This window comes from Myotis nattereri, assembly GCF_964212035.1.
Source record: "Myotis nattereri genome assembly, chromosome: 1".
NCBI lineage: Eukaryota > Metazoa > Chordata > Mammalia > Chiroptera > Vespertilionidae > Myotis > Myotis nattereri.
In genome coordinates this window covers 120,591,396-120,601,692 of record NC_138075.1, presented here as the reverse complement: position 1 = coordinate 120,601,692, position 10,297 = coordinate 120,591,396, and positions in this window count along the sequence as shown.

Sequence of the window (10,297 nt, the reverse complement as noted above, 5' to 3'; positions counted from 1 at the left end):
ACCCAAAATAAGTCTCTACAAGTTCAAGGAGATTGAAATCATATCAAGCATTTTCTCAGATCACAATGGAATGAAATTAGAAATCAGCTACAGTGAAAACACTCAAAAACATTCAAACAATGGAAACTAAATAGCATGTTATGAAAAATGAAAGTGTTACCAATGAGATCAAGAAAGAAATAAAAAAATTCCTGGAAACTAATGAAAATAAACACACAACAACCAAAATCTATGGGACACAGCAAAAGCAGTCCTGAGAGGGAAGTTCATAGCACTACAGGCCTACCTCAAACAATAAGAAAAATTAACAATAAACTATTTTAACCTACAACTTAAAGAATTAGAAAGACGCCGAAACCGGTTTGGCTCAGTGGATAGAGCGTCGGCCTGCGGACTGAAGGGTCCCGGGTTTGATTCCGGTCAAGGGCATGTACCTGGGTTGCGGGCACATCCCCAGTGGGAAATGTGCAGGAGGCGGCTGATCGATGTTTCTCTCTCATCGATGTTTCTGACTCTCTATCTCTCTCCCTTCCTCTCTGTAAAAAATCAATAAAATATATTTAAAAAAAAAAAAAAAAAAAAGAATTAGAAAGACAACAATAACAAAAAGCCCAGAGTATGTAGAAGGCAGGAAATAATAAAGATTAGAGCAGAAATAAATGGCATAGAGACTAAAAAAACAATACAAATAAATCAATGAAACTAAGAGCTGTTTCTTTGAAAAGATAAATAAGCTTGGTGAACCTTTAGCCATACTCATCAAGAAACAAAGAGAGAGGACCCAAAAAAGTAAAATCAGGAATGAAAGCAGTGAAATAACAACTAACACCACAGAAATACAAAGGATTTTAAGAAAATACTATGAGCAACTACATGCTAACAAGCAGAACAATGTGGATGAAATGGACAAATTCCTAAATTCAATCTCCCAAAACTAAATCAGAAAGAATCAGAAAACCTGAATAGACTAATCACAACTGATGAATAGAAGCAGTAATAAAAAGAGAAAAACTCCAGCCCTAACTGGTTTGGCTCAGTGGACAGAGCGTCGGCCTGCGGACTGAAAGGTCCCAGGTTTGATTCCGGTCAAGGGCATGTACCTGGGTTGCAGGCACTTCCCCAGTGGGGAGTGTGCAGGAGGCAGCTGATCAATGGTTCTCTCTCATCGATGTTTCTAACTCTCTATCCCTCTTCCTTCCTCTCTGTAAAAAATCAATAAAATATATTTAAAAAAAAAAAAACTCCCACCAAACAAAAGCCCAGGTCCAGATGGCTTCACAGGAGAGTTTTACCAAACATTCAGAGAAAAACTAACACCTATACTCCTCAAACTATTCCAAGAAACCCAAAGGAAGGAATACTTCCAAGCTTTTTTTATGAGACAAGCATTATGCTAATTCCAAAACCAGATAAAGACACAGGAAAGAAAGAGAATTACAGGCCAATATCCGTGATGAACATAGACGCTAAAATCCTCAACAAAGTACTAGCAAATCAGATTCAGCAATATTAAAAAGGTCATACAGCATGACCAAGTGGGATTTATTCAAGGGATGCAAGGCTGGTACAATATTCACAAATCAATAAACGTGATACATCACATAAACAAATTTAAAGATAAGAACTACATGATCATATCAAGAGACACAAAAAAAGCATTCAACAAAATCCAACACCCATTTTTTTTAAATCTTTTTATTGATTTCACAGAGGAAGGGAGAGGGAGAGAGAGATCGAAACATCAATGATGAGAATCATTGATCGGCTGCCTCCTGCACACCCCACACCAGGGACCGAGCCCACAACCCAGGCATGTGCCCCCGACCAGAATCTAACCCAGGACCTTTCAGTTCACAGGCCAACACCCTATCCACTGAGCCAAACCGGCTAGGCCCTACATCCATCCTATCTAATAAAGAGGTAATATGCAAATTGACCATCACTGCAATACACAAGATGGCCACCCCCATGTGGTCAAAGATGGCTGCCCCCATGTGGACACAAGATGACTGCCACAAGATGGCTAGAAGGGGAGGGCAGTTAGGGGTGACCAGGCTGGCAGAGGAGGGCAGTTGGAGGCAACCAGGCTGCAGGGGAGAGCAGTTACGGGCAACCAGGCCTGCAGGGGAGGGCAGTTGAGGGCGACCAGGCCTGCAGGGGAGGGCAGTTGAGGGCGACCAGGCCTGCAGGGGAGGGCAGTTGAGGGCGACCAGGCCTGCAGGGGAGGGCAGTTGGGAGCAACCAGGCCAGTAGGGGAGGGTAGTTGGGGGCAATCGGGCTGGCAGGGAGCAGTTAGGTGTCAATTGGCTGGCAGGGGAGTGGTTAGGGGCAATCAGGCAGGCAGGCAGGCGAGTGGTTGGGAGCCAGCAGTCCTGGATTATGAGAGGGATGTCCAACTTCCCGGTGGGATCGGGACTAAACAGGCAGTTGGACATCCCTCGAGGAGTCCCAGATTGGAGAGGGTGCAGACTGGGCTGAGGGACACACACACCTCTGTGCACGAATTTTGTGCACCGGGCCTCTAGTTTTTTAATAAAAACTTTCAGCAAAGTGGCAATAGAGAGAACATATCTCAACATAATAAATGCCATATATGACAAACCTATAGCAAACATCATATTCAATGGGCAAAAACTAAAACCATTTTCCCTAAGAAGGGTAGTAATACTGGGATTCTGCTTTCACCACTCTTATTCAGCATAGTACTGGAAGTGATCAGACTAGATGAAAACATGAAAGGCATCCAAAATTAGAAAGGAGAAAGTAATACTGTCATTATTTGCAGATGACATGATATTGTACATAGAAAACCCTAAAGACTCCACAAAAATTTACTAGATTTAATAAATGAATTCTGCAATGTAGCAGGATACAAAATCAACACCCCAAAATCAATGGCTTTTTTATACACCAATACTGAATCCTCACAAAAAGAAACTAAACAAACAATCTCATTTACCATTGCAACAAAAAACATTAAGATACTTAGTTAATAAACTTAACCAAGGAGGTAAATGACTTTTACTTGGAAAACTACAGGACATTGAAAGAAGAGATAGAAGATATACACAAGTGGAAAAACATACCATTTTCATGGATCAGTAAAATGAATATCATTAAAATGTCCATACTATTGAAGGCAATCTATAGAATCAATGCAATACCTATTAAAATACCAAGGGCATATTTCACAGATATAGAGCAAATACTCCAAAAATTTAGATGGAATTAAAAAAAAACACCCTGCCCTAACCGGTTTGGCTCAGTGGATAGAGTGTCAGCCTGCAGACTCAAGGGTCCCAGGTTCGATTCTAGTCAAGGGCATGTACCTTGGTTGCGGGTACATCCCCAGTAGGGGGTGTGCAGGAGGCAGCTGATCAATGTTTCTAACTCTCTATCCCTCTCCCTTCCTCTCTGTAAAAAATTCAATAAAATATATTTTTAAAAAAAAGACCCCGAATAGCCACAGCAATCTTGAGAAAGCAGAACAAAGTTGGGGGGATCACAATACCAAATATCAAGTTATACTTCAAAGCCACCATAGTCAAAACAGACTGGTACTGCCACAAGCACAAGCATATATACCAATGGAACAGAACAGAGACCCCAGAAATTGACCTAAGCCATTTTGCTCAATTAATATTTGAAAAAGGAGACAAGAACATACAATGGAGCCGAAACCGGTTTGACTCAGTGGATAGAGCGTCGGCCTGCGGACTGAAGGGTCCCAGGTTCGATTCCGGTCAAGGGCATGTACCTGGGTTGCGGGCACATCCCCAGTAGGAGATGTGCTGGAGGCGGCTGATCGATGTTTCTCTCCCATCGATGTTTCTAACTCTCTATCTCTCTCCCTTCCTCTCTGTAAAAAATCAATTAAAAAAAATATATGTATATATATATATATATATATATATATATATATATATATACATATATATATATATATATATAAAAGAACATACAATGGAGTCAAGATAGTCTCTTCAATAAATGGTGTTGTGAAAATTGAACAGATAAATGCAAAAAAATGAAACTAGGCCACCAACTTACACCATATACAAGAATAAACTGAAAATGGTTAAAAGACTTAAGCGTAACTCATGAAACCATAAAAATCCTGGAAGAAACCATAAGGCAGCAAAATCTCAGACATCTCTTGTAGCAGTATGTTTGAGAGATGCAGATACATCTCCTAAGGCAAAAGAAAATAAACAAATGGATCTACATCAAAATAAAATCTTCTGCATAGCAAAAGAAACCATCAACAAAATGAAAAGGGAGCCCACTGTATGGGGAACATATTTGGCAATGATATATCTGATAAAGGGTTAATATCCAAAATATATAAGGAACTTATACAACTTAACAAAAGGAAGACAAACAGCCCAACTAAAAAATGGGCAAAGGATATAAATACATACTTCTCCAAAGTGACCAAGAGACATATGAAAAAATGCTCAAAGTCACTAATCATCTGAGAGATGCAAATTAAAATGACAATGAGGTGTCACCTCACATCTATCAGAATGGCTACCATCAACAAATGACAAGTGCTGGCTAGGATGTGGAGAAAAGGGAACGCTAGTATATTCCTGGTGGGAATGCAGACTGGTGCTGCCATTATGGAAAACAGTTTGGAGTTTCTTCAAAAAATTAAATATGGAACTGCCATTAGACCCAGTGATCCCACTTCTAGGAATATATCCTAAGAAACCCGAAGTACCAATCAGAAGAAATGTATGCAACTCTATGTTCGTAGCAGGGTAATTTACAATAGCTAAAATCTGGAAACAGCCCAAATGCCCATCAGTAGAGGAGTGGATAAAAAGCTGTACATTTATGCCATGGAATACTATGCAGCAGTTGAAAAGAAGGATCTCTTACCCTTTGAGATAGAATGGATGGACCTGGAGAGTTTTATGCTAAGTGACATAAGCCAGTCAGAGAAAGACAAGTATCACATGGTTTCAATAATATGTGGAATCTAATGAACAAAATAGACTTAACAACAAAATAGATCCAGAGATGTAGAAGCATAGAATAGACTGTGGAACCTCAGAGGAAAGGCAGGGGAAGGAGGGTGGGTGGGAACTTATCCACCAAATAACTTGTGTGCATATGTATATGCATAACCCATGGATAAAGACAATAGGGTTGTGAAGGCCTGGGGTGGGGGTGGGAGTGGGCTAGATGGGATCAATAGGGGGAAAAAGGGACATACATAATACTTTCAACAATACCTTTCAAAAATTAAAAAGAAATAATTACAGAAAAGTTCCCTTACCTGGTGAAAGAAATAGACTTTCAAGTCCAGGAAGCACAAAAAGTCCCAAATAAGAGGAACCCAAAGAGGCCACACCAAGACACATCATAATTAAAATGGCAAGGATTAAAGACAAAGAGAATCTTTTGGTGTTGACTGTTTGTTTTTAATATAATTTTTTTTATTGATTTCAGAGGAAGGGAGAGGGAGAGAGAGAAACATCAGTGATGAGAGAGAATCATTGATCGGCTGCCTCCTGCACGCCCCCTATTGGGGATTGAGCCCACGACTCAGGCATGTGCCCTTGACTGGAACTGAACCCGGGAACCTTTAGTCCACAGGCTGACACTCTATCCATTGAGCCGAACAGCTAGGGCCAAAGAAAGGATCTTAAAAGCAGCAAGAGAAAAGCAGTTAGTTACCTACAAGGGAGCATCCATATGACTGTCAGCTGATTTCTCAACAGAAACTTTGCAGGCCAGAGGGAGAGGCAAGAAATATTCAAAGTGATGAATTGCAAGGACCTACAACCAAGATTACTCAGCAAAGCTATAATTTAGAATTGAAAGTCAGATAAAGGTCTTCACAGATAAGAAAAAGCTAAAGGAGTTCATCACCATCAAATCAGTATTACATGAAATATTGAAGGGTATTCTTCAAGAAGAAGAAGAAGAAGAAGAAGAAGAAGAAGAAGAAGAAGAAGAAGAAGAAGAAGAAAATGGCAATAAATACATATCTGTCAACAATTGAATCTAAAAATCAAAATAAATGACCAAGAAATCTAATGAACAAAATAAACTAATGAATATAATAGAACCAGAGGCATAGAAACATGGAACAGACTGAAGAATCTCGGGGGATGGGGGAGGGGAGGAGGGAAGAGATTAACCAAAGATCTTATATGCATATATATATATTACTTATGGACACAGACAATAGGGTGACGACCTGGGCCGGGGCAGGAATCGGGTGGAGGGGGGCAATGGTAGGAAAAAGGGGATGTCTGTAATACTCTCAACAATAAAGATGAAAAAAAAAATAAAGTCAACTAAGGCTAAATCAATTTTTAAAAAGTTTTTTTTAGCCCTAGCCAGTTAACTTAGTGGTTAGAGCATTGACCTTCAGACTGAAAGGTCTTGCGTTCGATTCCCATTCAAGGGCATGTGCCTTGGTTGCAGGCTTCAGCCCTGGCCCTGCTCTGGGCGTGTGCAGGAGGCAACCAATTAATGTGTTTCTTTCTTTCTTTCTTTTTTTAATATATTTTATTGATTTTTTACAGAGAGGAAGGGAGAGGGATAGAGAGTTAGAAACATCGATGAGAGAGAAACATCGATCAGCTGCCTCCAGCACACCTCCTGCTGGGGATGTGCCCACAACCAAGGTACATGCCCTTGACCGGAATCGAACCTGGGACCCTTCGGTTTGCAGGCCGACGCTCTATCCACTGAGCCAAACTGGTTAGGGCTAATGTGTCTCTTTCACATCCATGTTTCTCTCTCTCTGTCTCTCCCCCTCCCTTCTACTCTGTCTAAAAATTAATGGAAAAAAATATCCTCTGGTGAGGATTAACAACAACAAAAAAGAGTAGAACTGAAGAGGACTGCTAAGATTGTCAACACAACTTTTAATCTCCATTTTTCCAGAGGAAATGTTATATATCTTATTGTTTCCTCTTCAGGTAACTAGGACTCACACTACATAGATCTGAGAGTGTCAACATAAGAAATGTCCAAACCTGTAGATAATTTTTATGAATTTATTTGAGTCAAACAGATGACAATTGCCAGGAAGCAAAATCTCAATGGGTTGAGAAAATGCTCTGGAGATGGGCAGTTTTACAGTTTATTATATACATTAGAATTAAAGGAAGAGACATAAAGGGGGTTACATGAAATTCATTGCTGGTAGATCCTAGGAGGCAGGAGAAAGCGAAGTGGGGAAATCTCTGAGATTGGATAACGAATTGGTAAGGTAAAAACATTCGAACCTGTGAAGAATTTTTGTGAGTTTATTTGAGCCAAACTGTCGACAATTGCCGGGAAGCAGAATCTCAACAGATTGGGATAATGCTCTAGACTAGAGAATGGCAGTTTCTCATCTATTTCTATGCATTGCAATCAAAGGAATGGATGTAGATGGGTTACATGAAATCCATTGGTGATAGATTAGAGAGGCAGGAGAAAGCAAAGTGGTGGTGGGGGGGAACCTCTGCGACTGGATAAAGAGTAAAGTGATAGACACATACTTCTGTTACTTAGGTGGGTACAGGATAGTCAACAGTCGACAATTAACACGATAATAATAACAATGAGAGAATTTGTGGTTTTCTCCCAGGTGCCATTTGTTGTGCCCTGAGGGATCCGGAAAAAGGGAGGTTACAAGCTACCCTGACATTTCAAGGATACGTTTTCACAGATGCAAAAATACAGATAGGTTCAATTAAGGTAAAGGTTGACCTTTGACAGGGAAGATACTGGCCTAGGAGGTGACTACCCACCATAACTGCTTTTAGTTAAAGTTTAATTTCAGACTATCCTTTGGGGTTACTTTAGGTTTCTGAGTTTGCAAGACCGCCATGTAGGGCTTCCCTGAGCTTGTCAGGTTAGCATGTGGCCCCTTTTGTCCACAGAGTAAAACAGAGTAACATTTACTTTTTTCTAACATATGTTTTTATTGATTTTAAAGAGGGAGGAAGGGAAAGGAAGAAAGAGATAGAAACGTTGATCAGCTGCGTCCTGCATGCTCCTTGTTGGGGATCAAGCCTGAAACCCGGGCGTGTGGTGTAACGTACCCCGCAAATCACACAAGGACGCCTCAAGAAGTAGAATTAAGGAGTCACATTTATTGCAAATCCGGGACTATGAGGGGGCATTTTGCTCTCCAAATCTCACAGTGATAAGATGGCCGCAATGCCAGATTTATATAGGCAAAAATCACAAAGGTATTGATTACATCTCAGGGTTTGGAATGAGGAACCTGGTTTGCAAAAAGCAGTTACAGAAGCGAAATTGAGCCGATTAGTTATCTACAAAGATTAATTATAGTTTTGGGTCTTCGGACCACTGAGTCAATGGAAACACATTATCTGGAGCCATCGAGGCTATTTAGGGTAATTGTGCTGTCCTGGTCTTGGGACCACTGAGTCAACGGGAATGCATTATCTTTGGCCACTGAGGCAATTTAAGGTAATTGTGCTGTCCTGGTTCCCAGGTACAGAAGAATGTGCTTCGATAATCAGTAAGATCACAATCAATGGGATATTCAAACCACCAACAACGGAGTATTCATCGACTGGGACAGCATACATAAGTTCAGAAAATCAAAGTAACTTTTCTATTGTTAAACAAAGCAGATAAGTACAGAAGCCAAACAGCAGGGTTAAAGTTAAACTACAGTTTCTACCTGAGATGATTGCTATCATACTTCAGTGGCCTGACCAGGAATGGAACCAGTGACTTCATGGGTCAAAGCTCAACCACTGAAACATTTAAATCTTTTACATTTGTGGGTACAGGATGGTTAAAAATTAACATTTACAGCACAAGGGGATGGTATTTGAGGAACAAGGTAACAATGAGGGATTCTATGGCCTAGTGCTCTGGTGCCAGGGGGTTGCACCCTGAGAGGTCCAGATAAAGGAGATTTCTCTTACATTCCAAGTGTATGTCATCTTAGATGCAAAAAAACAATAGACAGGCTCACTTCAGGTAAAGACTGACCTTTGTCAAGAAAGCTACAGGCTAGGACGTGACTACCACCATGACTGTCTTTTAATTAGGGATGTTATATTCACACCATCCTATGTGGTTACTTTTGGGTCTCTGAGTTTGTAGGGCCTGCCATACAGGCCTCCTATAAGCTTGTCAGGTTTAGTATGTGTGTCCCTTGTAGAGGGCTGCCTGAGAGGCACCTAGGCATTTTCTTATAATTATTGTCAGCTGAACTCAGAGCATAGGCAGAGCCATGCCCTGGGAACATGCTTCCCCAATAAGGGTGGACATGTTAATCAGGCAGGGGCGGAACTAGATATGTAAATCTAGGCCTTTAAAATAAACCTGCTGTGTGGCTCAGCCCGCTTTTTGCAGCCTCTCCATCAGAGAGGATGGCGCCCACCTGGCCCCAGCTTAAAACCTATTTCTGCGTCTTGGTCTTTCTTTAATTTCTTAATCCCCAGTTCCTCCACTCAGCAAATGGACTGTTTCCTTTTCCATGTGGGACATGGAAAAGAGAGAAACAGCCCCCCACAGTCCCTTTTCCCCCCCACAGTGTTTATATATATTGAATTCAGAGAGGAAGGGAGAGGGAGAGTTAGAAACATCAATGATGAGAATCATTGATCTGCTGCCTCTGGTACACCCCCTTACAGGGATTGAGCCTGAAACCGGGGCATGTGCCCTGACTGGGAATCGAACCTGGGACCCTTCAGTCCACAGGCCAACGATCTATCTATCCATGAAGCCAAACCGGCTAGGGCCAACAGGATTTTCTTAAAAATTGATTTTGGAGAGAGAGAGGAAGGGAGAGGTAGAGGTAGAAACATCAATGAGGAGAGAGAATTGATGGGCTGCCTCCTGCACACCCCCTACTGGGGATTGAGCCCAGAATCCGGGCATGTACCCTGACTGGGAATTGAACTGGGGACCTTTTGGTTCATGGGTCGAGGCTCAACCACTGAGTCATACTGGTGGGGCCACAGGGGTTTTACGTCTTAATTTTTGTCCATTTTTAGGTAGAGGGGTAAAACCTGAACAATTGTTGGGAAACATTAGGTTTGCCCCAAAAGAAAAACAATTTCTTTCTTTGGGGGGCAAGGGCAGGGCTGAGCGCTGGCTGTGTTTAAGATCAGGGGTGTGAAAGGACCTAACTACCCTTACATTTTGGGAAGAATTCACTAACGAAACTGGACGAGCAGCTGCGTCAGCCTCTGGAGCCTGGGGGCGGGGCGGGCGGGGCGGGCGGGGCGGGGCGGGGCTCTTGGATCCCGAGCGAAGCCGGGACGCACGCCGCGCGATCACGTGACTTCCCTCGCGCCCC